Below are 18,432 nucleotides of genomic sequence, written 5' to 3'. Positions count from 1 at the left end.
TCAGAGGTAGGTTCTTTACACAGAGAGTGGTGGGTGCGTGGAATGCGCTGCCAGCGGTGGTAGTAGAAGCAGATACATTAGGGACATTTAAGCGACTCTTGGATAGGTACATGGATGATAGTAGAATGAAGGGTAGGTAGTTAGTTTGATCTTAGAGTAGGTTAAAGGTTCGGCACAACATCGTGGGCCGAAGGGCCTGTACTGTGCTGTACTGTTTTATGTTCTATGTTCTATAACCCATCCCCCAGAAAACCAATTTTTTAAGTGACAAACTTTCAACCCCCTCCAACTTCAGCACCTTTGACCCTCAACCCCTTACCACCATCTCCACACCCAATTGGAGCAGTTTTCCTCACTCCCTGTCCCCTCTCCTGCCTGAAATTTTCCCTCCTTTTCCCTCCCCACTTGTGTCATGCCTCAGAACTCTGAACGGAGTTCCAAAGGTGGTGGGAGTTCTGGCCTGTGGTCGGAATATCAGCGTAGGACAATAATTACCAGGTAGGTAATTATTCATTAACTGTAATGTCATCTGCATATTAAAATGAAGGCCCTGCCGCTCCGCACCCAGACTTCGCCACCTCCGGTAAAATGTGGTGGGGGCCTTCCCGGCGTTGGAGGTCGTGGCGGGCCTCTCCCGAAAGAATTTTTCCGGGCACCCCCCGCCACCACCCCGATGTCAGAGAGCAAGTAAAATTCCATCCCATATATCTTTGGCTGTACATCGCTCTCTTGAAATCTTCTTACAATATGCCCATTCCACTATCTCTGCAACCTCAACTAACTATATGACCCTCTCCTGAATTCCCCATTCACCTAGCTCTGGCATATTGCAGATCCCTCTCCTCTATTGTCCCACCATTAACAATTGTGCCTCACTCTGAAATTCCCTCATGCTCCCTCACCTCTTTGAAGACACTGTTTAAAATGCATTTCTTTTACCAAGCCTTTAGTAATCTTTATAATCTCTCCTTCATTGGGTCAGCATCTATTTTATTTGATTATGCCTATGTTAAGAATTTGGCTTCCTGTTAAATGCAAGTTGTGTACATATTACTAGAATCAACAGGTAATGATGAAGCCATGTTGGGCACATGATCCAAAATTGTACTCTAACACTGCATAACCTTATATTATAATAATTTTAAATATCAAACAGATAGTCCAAGAATTATGCAGTAGGACTCTGCAGTCCACCTTTCTCTAAAGTACACCGTATGTCCCCGTGAAGCACACCAAGAACAATGATTTCTCTGGGCTGTGAATAATATTCATTGGCCAAGTTTAATCACCAACTAATTAAAAAGAGAGACATTTATTTACAAAAGTACTGTACAGTTTGTGTACAGAGCCATTTCTCTGTCAACTGAATTACAGTCAGGTTTATTAAGAGCTTCAGTTTAGTGCCAGTATGGAAACATGAGCACTAATGTGCAGGCAATAACATTGCAGAAGTTCCAAATTTGCTTGACAGAAAAAAATGATCTGCAGGTTCCTGTGTAAAGTATTCATGTTGAAATATCCTCCAGCTCTCTGCATCTTACTGTCTGGTGTTTCCTATTTCTCATCTACAAGCTGTCCCATGGCGACATTATCCGAAAACAAGGTAGGTCTCACATGTAATAAAAACAAAAATTGCTGGAAACACTCAGCAGATCTGGCAGCATCTGTGGAGAGAGAAGCAGAGTTAACGTTTCAGGTCAGTGACCTTTCATCAGAACTGGCAAAGGTTAGAAATGTTTTAAGCAAATAAAGCGGGGATGCGGCAAAAGATAACATAAGGGAAGGTGTTGATTGGACAGAGGGTCACAGAGAATAACTGACTAGAGGTCATGGAGCAAAGACAAAGGGTGTGTTAATGGTATGGTGAAAGACAAAGCTTTTGTGCAGAGAGGGTGTTAAATGACGGAATAATGAACAGCCCTGACCAAAAGCAAAAACATGAAAAAAAACAGTGGGCAGGCACATGGTAAAAAAAAATGATGAAACAAACAAAAATAAAATAAAAATGAAAACAAATACAAAAAGAAAAAATAACTAAAAATAAAAGTAAAATGGGGGGTCCAGTCATGCTCTGAAATTATTGAACTCAATGTTCAGTCCGGTAAGCTGTAGCGTGCCTAAACGGTAAATGAGATGCTGTTCCTCGAGCTTGCATTGATGCTCACTGAAACACTGCAGCAAGCCCAGGACAGATGTTGGCAGGAGAGCGGGGTGGTGGTGGGGGGGCAGGGCCCGGGGTGTTGAAATGGCAAGCGACAGGAAGCTCGGTGTCATGTTTTCAGACTGAGTGAAGGTATTCCACAAAGTGGTCACCCAATCTGCGTTTGGTCTCCCCAATGTACAGAAGACCGCATTGTGAGCAGCGAATACAGTATACTAAATTGAAAAAAGTATATGGGTAGGCTGTGGCGTAGTGGTATTGTTCATGGATTAGTAACCCAGAGACCCAGGGTATTACTCTGGGGACATGGGTTCAAATCCCACCACAGCAGAAGGTGGAATTTGAATTCAATTAATAAATCTGGAATTAAAAAGCTAGTCTAATGATGGCCATGAAACCATTGTTGATTGCTGTAAAAACCCATCTGGTTCACTAATGTCCTTTAGGGAAGGAAATCTGCTGTCCTTACCTGGTCTGGTCTACATGTGACTCCAGACCCACAGCAATGTGGTTGACTCTTACATGCCCTCTGAAATGGCCTAGCTCAAGGGCAATTAGGAATGGCCAATAAATGCTGGCCTTGCCAGCAACGCCCATATCCCATGAATGAATTTTTTAAAAAAGTAAATCGCTGCTTCACCTGAAAGGAGTGTTTGGGGCCTTGGATAGTGAGGAGAGAGGAGGTATTACACCTCCTGTGATTGCATGGGAAGGGGACGAGGTGTCTGGGTTAATGGAGGAGTGGACCAGGCTGTTGCGGAGGGAACGATCCCTTCGGAATGCTGACAGGGGAGCGGGGGGCGGGGGGAAGATGTGTTTGGTAGTGGCTACCTCAGCACCATCTCTCTCAACACCTCCACTGTCTCTGATTTTTCATGCTGCTTGTCTGATGTCCAGTACTGGATGAGCAGAAACTGTCTCCAACTAAATATTGAGAAGACCAAAGTCATTGTTTTTGGTCCCCACCACAAATGTTCCCTAGTTATCGACTCTATCCCTCTCTCTGGCAACTATCTGAGGCTGAACCAGACAGTTCACAACCCTAGCATCTTTTATATTCCAGAAATGAGCTTCCAAACCCATATCCATGCCAGTACCAACACCGTCAACGTCCACCTGCATAACATCACCTGTCTCCACCCTGCCTCTGCTCATCTGCTGCTTAAACTTTCATCAACGCTCTTGTTATCTCTAGACATGACTATTCCAATGCTGTCTGGGTCTGTCTCCCACTTTGCACCCTCCATAAACCTGAGATTATCCAAAGCTCTGCTGCCCTAACACGCACCGAGTCCCTTCTGCTCTCTGACCCACGTTGTCTCCCCTTCTAGTAACATCTCATTTTTAAAATTCTCATCCTTCTTTTCAAATCCCTCTATGGCCTCACTTCTTCTCAACTCTGTAACCACCTCCAGCTCTGAGATCTTTGTGCTCCTCCAATTCTGCTCTCTTGTGCACCCCCAGTTTTAAGTGTTACACTCGGACTTTTGTGTTCACCAATAGTGAATCAAGCCTATGTCCTCAGTACCTTGCTCTACGGCAGCGAGGCCTGGACTACGAATGTCAGCCAAGAGTGACGTCTCAATTCATTCCATCTTCGTTGCCTCCGGAGAATCCTTGGCATCAGATGGCAGGACCGTATTTCCAACACAGAAGTCCTCGAGGCGGCCAACATCCCCAGCTTATACACACTACTGAGTCAGCGGCGCTTGAGATGGCTTGGCCATGTGAGCCACATGGAAGTTGGCAGGATCCCCAAGGACACATTGTACAGCGAGCTCGCCACTGGTATCAGACCCACCAGCTGTCCATGTCTCCGCTTTAAAGACGTCTGCAAATGTGACATGAAGTCCTGTGACATTGATCACAAGTCGTGGGAGTCAGTTGCCAGCGATCGCCAGAGCTGGCGGGCAGCCATAAAGGCGGGGCTAAAGTATAGCGAGTCAAAGAGACTTAGTAGTTGGCAGGAAAAAGTATAGAAGCGCAAGGGGAGAGCCAACTGTGTAACAGCCCCGACAACCAATTTTTCCTGCAGCACCTGTGGAAGAGTCTGTCACTCTAGTATTGGCCTTTATAGCCACTCCATGTGCTGCTCCACAAACCACTGACCACCTCCAGGCGCTTACCCATTGTCTCCCGAGACAAGGAGGCCAAAGAAGAAGAAGAAGAAGATTGGTGGCCATGCCTTTACCTGCCAAGGCCCCGAGCTCTGGAATTCCTTCCCTAAACCTCTCCACCTCTCTACCTCTCTCCTTCTTCAAGACCCTCCTTAAAACCTATCTCTTTTACCAAAGTTTTGGTCATCTGTTCTAATATTTCCTTATGCGGCTCAGTCCCAAATTTTGTTTAATAATATTCCTGTTAAGCACCTTGGGATGTTTTCTCTTGTTAAATATGCTACAGCAATGCAAGTTATTGTTGTTAGAATTTAGATAACAGATGTGCATCAGGGCAGGCAATCAGTTTAAGTGCCTAAGTATTTATACCTACCAAAACAAAATTTCTCTTGATTAGTTCTTGAATACATATATACATTCATACACACAAGTATACATTTGCACACATAAATAAAGTACCTTTTATAGTTACAAAAACATTAATTGACATTCAATGATTTTGTCCTATCACCTTCAATGCTGTCAGATACAGATTGAACTATTTGAGTGATTATGAGATGAATTAAGATTAAATATAAACTGTATACTAAATTACATAAATTTAAATATAATAAAATTAAGTCGTCTTTTCCAGGCTTTTTTCTTGTGGTTCTTTTATTCTGCATAGCTCAACAAAATAAAGGCATTGTGCTGGTTGCTACTGAAAAATGGCTCCAGGAATACAATTTCCCACAGGATATAGATGATGAATTCAGAACACCTTGTACACAGTGATATTAAACCTCAGCAGATACCTGAAAATGATTTTCTTCAATATATGGTAGGAGGTAACTGAGCCTACATGTTAAAAATGCTCCTTGTAGTGCCATCCATCATGAAGATATCCATATGTTCACAGCAGATTTCAATTCAAGGAAGGCATAGAATGTGTTCTTAAATGACTAACTTGTATTTTTGCTTTTCATATTTTGCCAATCAACAATCATAAGGTCAAAGTCTGCTTCAGAATACAAAAACCATCGCTTCCTAAATTGGATGCCACTATTAAAAATCTCAAATTTCTTCTTCACAGATGGTGTTAATAAAATGCTTCACTAGTCTTTGGCCTCAACTGCTCTTTCAGTTAGTTTGGCCTGGCAGGAAGGCCACAAAAACATCCCATGTCAGCCTTTGGTTAAAATAGAACTTGGCCTTGATGACATCATTAGTGCTCAATCTGCATATTTAAAGAAAGACTCTCATGGCTGTCCCTCCTGCCTGCTTGAAAGAGAAGGATAACATTGAAACCATTGAGAAGAAAGCAGTTAAGCCCTATGGGCAAATTGAACTGCATGCCCAGATTCTGCCAGGCAGGCAAAGTTCAAATCATTCCTGTTGTTCTATCTTTTCAGAAGAGCTAATTCTGATTTTGTTTTTGTAGTCCCTTCTTACCACACCTGGCAATTGGAGCAGTAAAGTTTTTTTTTTAGTGTGTTTTGATTTTATTTATATAGATCCTACTTACACTGAGTTTTTCAGGCTGTATTTGATGCACCATTAGTTACTGTAGTTGACAATATCTAACAGTAATCAGTCATAACTTATTACTGTGAGATAAGTACTGAAGGGTTTTGGATATTCGCCTCACCCACTCCTTTCTTTCTATTTAAAAAATACACGTTAAAATTGTTTTTTTTAATGTTGTGTTAAGGTATTGAAGGAGCTAGAGTGGAATTTTGTGAAGCCTTATTAAAGATTCATTGATACGAGAGAAATAGTAAAACAAAGGAAACAAACAAATATGGAAGTGATATTTTAAAAAAGGAAAGAAAGCTGATCCGAGACATCAAAATAGGGTAAAACAAAAGGAACTATTCTAAAGAGTGCGTGACACTGTTTGATAATTATTCACAACTTTCTGATTGACAGAAAATAAGAGTTTTGGTAGATGTAATCTTCAGATATCAAACTTCCTTCCAGGGGCAAGAAATGGATGTCAGGACCATTTCCGGGTCCCAAAACTACCCCCGGGGGGAACAGTCACTAGCCTTGAGTTTCATGGGGGTGCTGAATTAATTGGCCTAGAGACAGGTTTTGTGGCCAATTAGTGGCCACGGGGGCAGGAACAGAGGTGGGACTAGTCAAGTGTGAGTCCAATTTAAACAGACCATGGCAGCCATTACTGTGGCCGCTGTTTCACTGCTGTACCATCTGAATGCAAGATCATACATTCAGAGAAACTTGGAATGTCTCAAGAGAGCCAGAGGCCTGGAACCCAAGGCAGTGCAGCCCCTCGATTCGCTGATGTGGACCTGGAGGTCCTCCTGGAGGCTGTGAGGGAGAGGAGGGAGGTCCTGTTCCCGGAGGGCAGCAGGAGGAGGCCAGCCACCCAGACTAAGCAGGCCTGGATAGAGATAGCTGACACAACCGGCAGAAGGATTGTGGTGTGCAGAAATTGGATCCAATGTCTGAAAAGGTCTAATGACCTGATATGCTCTGCCAAGGTGTGTACAATCCCCCAACCCTCAGGACAGATCTCTGGGCATTCACCCTCCAGCAGACATAACACCTGAGGAGCCAGAGGCTGCATGCTGCTGCTGAACATGGCAGAAGCGTGTGCCCAGGGCACTTACTAACCCCTCAGAATGACTCAGAGCCATAGTTCTGCTGAGGACCTGTAACCACTGATACGCGCAGCTTCTAATGAATAGGAGCAGCTGCCATTGGCCATGGAGGACAGCAGTGTCTTATCTTTCTCTCTTTTGTGCCTGCAGGAGAAATGACACATAATGCCTGGGAAAGGGCGCAGGCAGGAGGATGGGTTCCCTACCTACATGTTATCACTGCCATGGAGGAGGGAGCCATGGACATCACCGGGGTCACGGCCCATGAGGAAATAGGGCATGATGAAATGTGGTGGAGATGGTGATTAGAGAGTACAATGAGCACAGTAAGGAGATGCATTGCACTCCACCCCATCTGACAGCATAATGAATACTGAGTTGCATTGGGAAGCCTCAGCACTGCAGAGGCTTTTGTTCTCCAAACTAGCTCTCATGTTCTCTTCTTATGTCTCCCACAGTTGCAGATGTTGAGGTGAGGAGACCAAATACCTCACCATCACTGGGCCAAGCACAGCAGCAGCAGAGCTCAGAAGAAGCACCTTCACACCTTACAAGCGCACGTTCCACCAGTGCAGGTAAAGTTACTTCGGTAGGTCCTCGTTCGCATTTAGATAAGGGTGATGATCATGGCACGTGTGTGCAGGAAGAAGTGCCAAAGGCAGAGACAGCCATGGGCAGTCCCCCTTGGAGATGGTGGACGACATAGCCCAGCTGAACTGGGCACAAATGCAGGACCACTGGAATCACAGGAAAGGAGGCTCTATCTAGACCAGCAGCAACAGATGTGCTCCCACATGTCAGGGTTCCCTGAGGCAGTTCAGGATCATCGGCAGAGAATGGAGGAGTCCATCCAGTTCATGTGTGCCACAATGGCTTAGGGCTTTGAGCACAGGAGCTCCTCCATTGAGAGAGTTGCCAACCTCATGGAGAGCCATATGTGGCAGCACTTCAAGCGCATGTGGGAACTGTGTGTTGATATGCACAGGATGTATGACACACTCTCTAGAATGGTCAGGGCATTGCTGTTGATAGCATAGGATGTCTAGAGGGGATGCTAGTTGCATCCCAACTGGTGTTCCCCTCTAGCCATCTGGCGTGCCAGCCAAATGCTGGGGTGCCATCATCATATACAGACTCCTTGGTCCCTCTGGCAGAGGGAGCATCGCTGCAGCAGGGTGCAATGACGGAGGCTGCCCCTGCAATTTTTCAGGTGCAGCAGCCTCTGGAGATGTCCCCAAGGGCACCTCCACAATGAGGACCACCACATGCATCTCAGCCACAGGCAGAGGCAAGTTAGCAGGCTGACTCCACCTCCTCCGAGGCCAGAAGGGGAGCACCACATAAAATTGGCAGAGCGCGGAGGCCACCGTATCTGGCAGAGTACTGAGTGGGTCACTGGGGTGTCTTCTAGCTGTAACTGTGCACTGCTTTCCTTTATGAGTACCATGTAAATATTAATACTTGAAGCCAGGCGTGTGAGCCTCCTTTTCTTGATTGGGGGACAAGAAAGGAAATGTGAAGTGGTGATGGCGAACAAGGGTCCATCTATAGTGACAGTGAAACCTTTGGGCTGATGTGCTTTCTTCACTGGCGGTAAGAGATTACATGTTCCAGGCTGCGTCCTCAATGGAAGTGTTAGCACAGGCAGCTCACAGTGAGTTCCAGTCCATTCATCCTGAATCAGAGGGATTTTGATGATCCTTGATGTTGATGGCAGCCTGATGAGCTCTGCGCTGGCCCTGGCCACCCCTCTCTGCAGCCAGCTACTCAGTGTTCAGCATCTTCCCCCTCCAACTCTCTTATGGCTCATCTTCCTCCAATGAGCTGTGTCCTTTCAGGTTCTCACCATCTTCAAGGCATACACCTCTCTGGATGCCATGCTATGGAGAATGCAACAGACCACCTCAATGAGCGACACCCTTGCAGGAGTGTATTGCAGGGCCAATTGGTCCAGGCATCAGAGCCACATCTTCAAAAGCCCGATCACCTGCTCAATTGTTGTCCTAGTGAGCAGATGGCGTTAGTGCATTGCCTCTGTGTCTCTGTCTCAGGCTGTTGTATAAGGGGTGAGTAGCCATCTCTTCAAAGGATATCCCTTGTCCCCTAAAATCCATCCATGGAGTTTATGGAGTGGAGTGAAGAGTTGTGGCAGCCTGGACTGCCGGAGGATGAAGGAGTCATGGCAGCTGCCAGGAAATCGAGTGCACAAATGGAGGAAGCCCTTGTTGCCATTGCTAACCAGCTGAACGTTGAGAGAGTGGAAACCCGTCCTGTTGATGAATTTCACTGGGTCATCACTCAGTGCCTTAGTGGCCACATGGCTGCAATCGATGATGCCATGCTTCTGGGGAATCCAATGATGGAGGCAAAATCCACTGCCCTTTGTGCCTGTGAGGCTGCGCTGGTATGGAATTGAATGCACTGTTCAGCTCTGGCAAATAGAGCATCAGTGACCTGTGAAATGCAGTGATGTGTAGCTGTTTGTGAGATGCCACCAAGGGCCACAGCTGATCCTTGGAAGGAACCAGGAGCAAAGAAGTTTAAGGTCACAGTGACTTTAACAACTACTGGCAGGGCATGGCAAGCAGTGTTGGAAGGTGTGAGGTTTTCGGCAATGAGGGCACAGTTCTTGTGGCCATCTCCCTGGAGAGTCGCAGTCTCCTGCCGCACTTGTTCTCGATCTTCTCAAGGTAGCTCCTCCTTTGCAGGTCGATCCTATGCTGAGGGTATGGCCTCCATCTCCTTCCTGACCCTCATCTTTCTCCTCTGCCCTCCTGATGCATTTGTCTCTGCCCTTCCTGTGGAGGATGTTGCTCCTCATTGCCACTGAGCCCAAAATCTGAGAGTTGTGCCCCCATTCCTTGTGCTCAGTTGGTCCTCTAATTGTGTTTGCCAGCCTTGCCCCCTCTGCTTGTGCCCCTCCTATGCCAGGAGGATGATGAGCCTCTGCACTACCTGACGCTTACTGACCACTCTCCCCACAAATTGCGCTGTCCCGAAGGCACCTGTTGTTAAACTCCAGAAAGCTTGTTACGGAAGGATAATGCTGGAGCCTATATTTACTCAGTTTCACATTTATTGTGCAGAATAAAAGGATTAGAAACATACAGCTCCTCACTCAAATCCTTCACCAGTCTCAGTGAGTGTCTGCTTATAAGTGCTCAACTAAGACCCCAATTAACATCCTTCACCTGCATATAATCAAACCACTGGCACACAATTAACTGATTAACACCTGTTTCCCAATGGCCAAGTCCCTCTGTGCCGTTCACCCTTTCATGGGGCCCAGCTAATTCCCTGGGCCAGTCCTGACTGGCTCGCCGCTTTGTGTTCACCTCCATTCAGCTGGTCTGCCCCAGACAGTACATGCAGTCCATGCGGCCCTGTCAAAATCAGAACATGCCCCTTAATGAACTCACAATGAGCTCTTCAGCAATGTTAATTGTCCTTCTTAATGGATCAGGCGGGATCTCAGGGCCATCCTCCCCTGCCCTGGTGTATGGCGTTGGGAAATCAACAGCTGCTGGCAGTTTTTTCATGCCTGTCCCACCTCTGCTCCCACCCCCGGTGGGACCTGAAAATTCAGTTCATGATCTTCAAAAAGCAAATGAGAACATTAAAGTTATTTATCTGGACTAGATGTTCAATTGGACAGTGTAAAATTTGAGACCTCATAGGATATGTGCTGCATTTTATTCTGCAATGATCTGGGGACTGCTTTGTGCAGTAGGCTTACCACTGCTATCTCAGGCAGACGCTATAGTTGTGCAAGAGGAGAAAAAAAGGATATTGAATGAAGTGTCTTCATTTGCTGCAGGCTTCCATTGACAGTTTGAAATAATGGTTATTATTGGACAGACATCCTGTTGTCAGGAAAGAGAAATTCAATCTGCACAATTTTATTAGTGTCTCTGCCAGCTTTCTTGTTTATAACTCTTGGACCTTACAAGAGAGTGACAAAATAGAGAGCATTCCAAAATTAATGTAACAAACAATCACCCACAAATCTGAAACATGGGACTGGATTTTAAAGTCGCTCTGCCGTCGGGAACGTTGGCGGGAGGGGGCAATGAAGGTCGGTACGGCGGAGGCCCGCCATCGACCCCGACGGTGACAGGCCCCATGCAGATCTTGGCGGCGGCGCGAGGTCTCGTGGCAGTTGCCCTGCTGCTCGGCGACAGGACCCCAATTTGAATATGCAAACTAATTTACATACCTGATTTAATGAGGGTTCCGTCGCCTCCCTAATTGCCGCACTGATCTTCATTCGGGTGGCCGACAATGCCATGCCTTTGAATCCCTGTTCGGGGAAACGTGGCCGACGCCTGTGGGGAGGGGGAAGGAGGAATTCTTTCTCTGCGAGGGAGGGGGGAATGGGGTGACATCGCTGCGGATTGGTGGGAGGGTGATGGGAAGGGGTAAAGGGCAAAGGTGCGAACATTGGAGGGGGGGAAGGAAATGATTAATAAACAAATTCCGGTGGGGAAAAGGGCAGGAATGTTTTGAAATGCTATTGGGATGGTGGAAAAATGAATTTAACAGTAATTTAATTCCGTCTTTTGGTAATTGCACTGACCTGGCCCTTTAATTTTTAAATCTCCATTGAGAACTGTAAGCCCTATAAAAATAGCGCCGGCGCCTGTGCATTGGCGCCGGATGCCCTTGCCGGCAATGGCTCACCCGCCCCCTCCATGACATTGCGGGGGCAGGCGCCGCGGCCATATAAATGAGCCGCTGGGTTTGAAATCGCGGCGACTCCTTAATGTAGCACACGCGCGCGGGCTGCATTTTTTTATGTCCACTGCCTACTTTGGCAGCGGACTCTTAAAATGCAGCCCATAATTTATTTGATCAAAATGCCAACATTTGTTAACATTAATCTGTTTAATTAGAATCATATTTCTAAAAGAACATATCAAACATAAAAATAGAAATAAGTACAGAAAAGTACCTTGCATATTTCTGATTTAAGTGTGCAAAAACTCTCCTCCAAGTCATTTACAACTGCACTCCACTCCTACATCTTCACCCTTAATGCCCTTGCTCCAAGAAAAGACCTTCTCTCTCTGTCATCTGGATTAATTCTCTCTGGTATGGTATCCATCATTATTCCTTCAAGTCGAAGATGTGGAGATCTGGGTGTATCTGCTGCACCATTAGCTTAGCCACTCATCTCCAACAATGACCAAATTAACATTTGCCAGTCCCCACTCTCCTCTGTTAAAACCAACCACTACTCTAGGATCAACCTTGACAGCAAAGATAACTCTCATCTTCTCCACGACCAACAGCCTTCTTAAACCTCTCTCCCATGCCATTTCCATTCTCACCTCATGCAAAAAGTATGAGGAGCTCATAAACTTCTTTGTCACCAACATCTGCTTCTGCTGTTTTTCCCTTCTCATTGCCTACCAAACCAAAACATCCACCAATCTAGCACGGTCTCTCTTTTTTTTCTCACCTATCTCCCTCCATTTACTCCCTGAGCACATGTCATTTCCTCTATTAGACCCACCTTATTCTCCCTTAACCCCATTCCCAATAATCTGTTGATCATTCGGCTTGTCTTGCTGGTTCCCATGTTAAAAGACATTGAAAATGGTTCTTTATTTTCATACATTGTTCTCATCCTTCCAAAAATAACACCAACAATTCCACCTACTTTAAAAACCCATTATTAACTCCTCTGTGCTTGAAAATGAACACCCCATTTCCAACTTTTCTTTGCTCTCGAGTCCCTTAAATGTTGACTGTTTGAATCTCTCCAATGAGGTTTCTGCTACCTCAGAGCATCAAAACAGGCTGAATCAAAGTCATGAATGACAGTCTCTGTTACTTTGACAATAATGCACTGTTTCTCCTCATCCTCCTTGACATGTCTGGAACCTCTAACATTGCCCGCCTCTGCCTCTTCCTCACCCTGACTTCTGCTGAAACCCTTGTCCATGCCTTTGTCTCAGTTCTGGCTGACTGGCCTCCCATTCTCCACTCTCCGTAAACCTCTACTCATCTAAGACTCTGCTGGGACCATAAAGCTGTCAGATTGTCACAAGAACCCAACTTGTGTCCTCTCTGATTGAGATCAGCAACTAAGGGATAAAAATTTCACTTTGGTGCTGGCAATACATAACACAAAATTAATGGATGAGAAATTGTGGGCTAGAAGTGTACAATTTTATGATATGTACTCTTGGTATATGTTACAAGCGCAGAATGGAGCTTTTGCCCAGTACGGCCAATTAATGCTGGGGACTCAAGCCAATTAGGCAGTTAAAATTTCCCAAATTCATTCATGTTATGTCATTACATCCAGAAGACAGAGGAATTTTCCATCTCGTAAGTCTAGGCTGAAATTGAATGCAGGTCCCAGAATGTTAAAGATCAATAATTAACTCATTGCTAGATTACAAAAATATTGATAAATCATTAAAAAATGTTTTAAAATTAACTTTGTTCATACTTTAATTGAAATATATTAAAAGGGTAGGAAGAATATAATGCCGTGCTCATACTTTGCAGTTCATGTTTTGCTGTCCAATACATGTGCATTGATAGCATGTTTATGCTGAAGGTTTTCTCTTGCGATTTTCAGCTCTGTTGACAGCTTTTGATTGAACGAATGTCAGTGACTGTGGCAGAACAAATGTCAACGCTTGTATGGATATACCCATCTGGGACGCCCGTGGCTTAACTTTGCTGTAGGTTTATTGCTACTTGTAGCAGTATCTTTCAGTTGAGCATAAAGGTCTTTCTGTCTATATGTTCCAGCTTCCAGGCATTGTATTAATCTGTCAGCAACACATGTATTGTTCATTTTAGTTACTTGTGCTCAATGTCACCACTAGAAACCATCTCTTGAGTAGATAATTGTTCTGACAGCAGTGAGATTAACTGACATGGTGTTTGACAGCAATGTAGTTGCCATTTTCAATCGCCAGGAAAAATGAAAATGCAAGTAATGTTGACATTATATTTAAATGGAACAGATATTTGGAAATACTTTTCCCTATAGGTATGTAAACCAACAGATATCATAATATTTTCTTCCATTTATCTCATATAAGTATGAACCATTTTTAAGCTCTATGAGGATTTTGTATATTAAATCATATCTATGTACCTAATACACTGTAAGACTGAGGCTGTTACAAAAGTATCATTTTGCATTTATATAAAACCAGCAGTATAACTGAAGAGTTCAATCAGTCAATTTTGGCTAGAGAGTAAAACTATTTCCAGTAGGTGGGTTCAGAGCCCTCTGTCATTGCATTGAATCAGTGTATAACTCAGGTCTGGTGTGAAGGTAATTATAAAACGAGTACAAGCAGTTCACAGGACAGCTTGGGTAGTTTATAAACATATTGTAGTATCTTTTTAATATCTTGATAGTCTGGCAGTTTCCTCCTCCCCCCTTACCCCCACCCCCACCCCCACCCCCCCAACCCCATGTACATTTCCTTGCACAGAGATCAGTGTGAGACCCAACATTTCAGTCAGCAGTATAATTGCAGTCAGTGGGATTTAGTTCACAACCTATGGTCTGAAGCTGAAGTTGATTTTTCTTTTTCAAAACAATGCCATATTCAAGAGTCAAGACTGTGGCTTTGGCTACATTTTGATGCTAGTATTCATTCTTCCATGTGGTGTAACTAAATTGCAGTGTTAGTTACAATCAAACCAAATCCCTACAAGTAAAGCAAACAGTTACGACAGAAGGGGCAATGAAAGATGAATTAAACACTTGTGTTTAATCTAACATTCATATTTAAGACCATAGTTAGTTTGTATCTAACCAAAGTATTTTGACTCTGCCAACCGTAGTGTAGTTGGGGTGTGTTGAGGATAAGACTTCGTGTTGGAGAACACTAAAGAATCTGCATTTGGTCATTCTATACTTTTGTTGGGAGTTCTTGATGCATGGGGTAACCAAAAGTAGAAAAACAAAAGACGTTTGTAGTTACTAACACAAACTGGGGGTGAACATCAGGAATCTGCATACACCTAACTTGTAATTTTCCATCTAGGAGTACAAAAGCAGAAACAATAACCTTATTTGCCATTCATTAGAACTCTTCACATGCAGGAAAACATCTCAAAGTGTTTAACACTATGAGGACAAAACAATGGATATTGAGCATAGGGGATGTGAAAAGAGAAAAATGGAGAGGATTGTGGAACCAAAGACACGATTGAAGAAAAGCATTTTGAGGGGAATTTTAAAAGTGGGGAGGGAGGTGTCAAGGTGCTGGGAATTGGCCAACGAGTTTTAGAGGACAGGAGTGTGGCAATTGCACAGGCAGCCACTAGTGGTGAAACAGAGGAATTAAGAGACAAAGTGAAACCCAGCATTAGAGGAATGAAGGATGCATATAAGGATATAAGGCAGGAGGGATTTGAAAATGATGATAAATATTTTGAAGTCAAATCAGTGGGGAAAGGGGAGTTTGGGGAGGACAAGGATGATGAAAGTGCAGAACATCATGTGGATGAGGATGTATTTTGAATGAGTTGCAGCTTATAGAGGGCTGAGGTGGAGATATTGGTTCGCAAAGCATTGAAAAAATAAAATCATGCCTCAAGATCTTGAAGCAGTGGTCTAAGGTTTAAGGCCAGAGACAAGCAATGTTGCTGAACTAGAGGACAGCAACCTTGGTACTGGAGTGGACATGGGGAAGGAAGTGAACAAAAGGGACAATTTTAGGAATTTATGTTCCTGGTGCACCTCATTATCTATCAGGAATATACTTTGGGTATTTGTGTGTGTGATTTCCCATCATTTTCTTTTTGCTGACATAGAGACATGCTGAAATAGAGACATGTTGTCAAAGCTTTTCATCTTGCATTGGTTATTCTTGTGGATTGTCCTGATGAGTGCATGTCTCTATTTTCAGCAATACTCAAGTTCTGTACTACTAAACGACCATTTTATTTTTTATCAATTTTAATAAATGGAAAATTGTAGGGAGCATGCCTGAATTGACAACAGGTGATCCTGGCAAGAAAGGCTATTCATGTGAAACTCCAATTATTCCTGAAAGAGGTAGCATGAATTCTTAGTGGGTGCAATTTGAATCAAGATTGTAATAGAATGGTAGAGTTCATAAAACACATTAGTAATGCTTCTTGGTGACCGGAGTAGTTTTATTAATGTAATATTAAAGCAAATACTTTTAAAAATGACTTTCTTTGTTCCACTATTTGCATCCCTGTTCTTTCTGTCTTCAATTTTTATGATTTTATTTAATGCAAATATGAAGAGAACATCAGAGGATATAAGGAAATACAAAGACCTATGTGTCCCTCTGGGCCAATGCATGATTTTATGTGATGAGCAAGGATATTGGAGACATTGCTTTAGCATGTAAAGTATTTCCCCCAAACGATGAGCTTACATTCCAAAGAAATAGTCAAAATATATTACATGTTATGACTGCTGTCATGGAACAGAGTTAAGGGCATTTATACTACAAATGAACTGCATTAGTTCAATGCCAATTATGTTACTCAGGGAATAGTGGTGCCCCACAATTAGCTCCATATAAGTCACAGCCAAGTTGAGACAATTAAAAGGGATTTATCATCCATGATATAATAGTAGCTAAGTAATACAGAAATACTCAAGACATGTTTAATTATTCTTTAGGAATTAATTGTAGTTTTTGTGTCTGCAGAAATGCTATCTTACACGCATTATATAAGGAGAAAGAAAAACTCATTTTATGGTGGATTTTTATGACTTGGAGCCAGAAATTTACAATCTTCTACAAGTCCCCTCTGATTCATGTTAGCAGTTCATAATTAACTGTAATTACCCCGATTTCCCTTTTTAAACCATTTGCCCATGAGGAACACTTGAGCAGTGTCCTTCAAGGGACTGGTCAGTTTAAACACAGCTCTAATTTGGCAGCTAACCATCAGAACTGTGCTCCGGCAATCTACTCGTGAGCCAAGGCATGAAATATTAACTAGTATAACAATTAAAAAGATAACTCATAAATAGGAAATATTACTCAGTGGCTAATAGTTAGATGATTGAGAAGTTATTTAAAGAGCTGTTTAAGGACCTACTCAGGTCCTGCAATTGAACATCTGCAGATCAAACAGACATTATTCCCTATGTGTGGTTAGGGATTTGTGGAGATTATTTTCTTATCTACTCATTTGTGACGTTTTCAGCTGTTATTCTTTTGTCAGCCCTTTTTGACTTCATCTGACCTCAGTAACTTGTCAATGTGTCTGTAATATACTGTACTTATGAATCTAAATTTAAATTGAATCTACACTACACTTGTTAAATTATTTAAAACTTGAAACATTCTGAATATATATCAAAAGCCCACTTACTGTTATCAAAAAAGTTGCACTTGCTGATACTATCCAATGGGTCTTCAGCTCAGTGGAGTAATGCTATGTAAACACTATGCATACAACAAAACCTTATCATTTGAAGTACAGTTTTAAAAACTAAGGAACACACACTCTTCACTCTCTTCCATGTCTATACACAGGTAATAGAAATTGTGAGTGCCATTGTATGGATGAGTGAGAAGCTAATAGCATCACTGGAATAGGAATTGGGCTCGATTTTGTTGTCAAAATAGCCCACGGTGTTCACCGTGATTTATGTACAATTAGTACAGCAACTTTAGACGAGATGCAGAATGTGAATATCCAAAAGTTGCTGTCCAAGTTGCGATGCCCCATTATTAGCTTTGCTAAAATGGCATTTTGCTGTCTGCTTCACTCGTGACATGCATTGAATATCATTAAGTTGCTGTATTTGCACGTTAGATATGAACTAAACTCAGCACAGATACTTAGGGACTAGTGCTCATGAACATAAGTACCCTTTTATCAATGTGATAAGTGTGAATGATTGCCAATCAACTACTTTGGCATTGAAAAATTAATTATTACAAGCGTGGAGTCTCATTCCTTCAGGCTTTGTATTTTTCAGGGAGATTATACAAATGTCAAATTTAAAATGCAATTTATTTTATTTTGCCCACCTGTCTTTTCTTTCTTTTTTTAATTTCACTTTCTCTACTTAATTTGACATTGAATTCACCCCCTTTCATACACTGTCCTCAGTCCTTCTGCTGTTTATTTCTCAATCGTTAAATCTCATCGGCTAAGAAGATAACTTGTTGATTGCCCTGTTCACTCAGAACCCTGGTGCTCTGTTCCCCTCACTGCAAGGTTATCAGCTCACACTTTCAGCAACTTTGTGGGAAAGATGTTTTGAGCTGAAGGGTGCAGGGGCAAGTCTAACTAATGACAGGCACCATTTCACATTGGGCTGGAAATCATGCTGCAGCAAAAACTATCTCATCATTCCCAAGTTGTGCACTTTACTGAACTACTGGAAACTGGAATTGTGCTGTCCTCAGCATATTATTTGCATCTACACTTGTCCTTATCGATTTTGTGAATCAGCTTCACCACAGCTACCTGATTAATATGTTTGAAATCCTCATTTTCTTAGATATTAAAGATATAAACCAAATTATGCAGTTCTCCAGATGAATGCTTTGCAGGAGAGAAACACATA

This window comes from Heterodontus francisci, chromosome 27 (assembly GCF_036365525.1).
Source record: "Heterodontus francisci isolate sHetFra1 chromosome 27, sHetFra1.hap1, whole genome shotgun sequence".
NCBI lineage: Eukaryota > Metazoa > Chordata > Chondrichthyes > Heterodontiformes > Heterodontidae > Heterodontus > Heterodontus francisci.
This window is presented reverse-complemented; position numbering follows the sequence as displayed.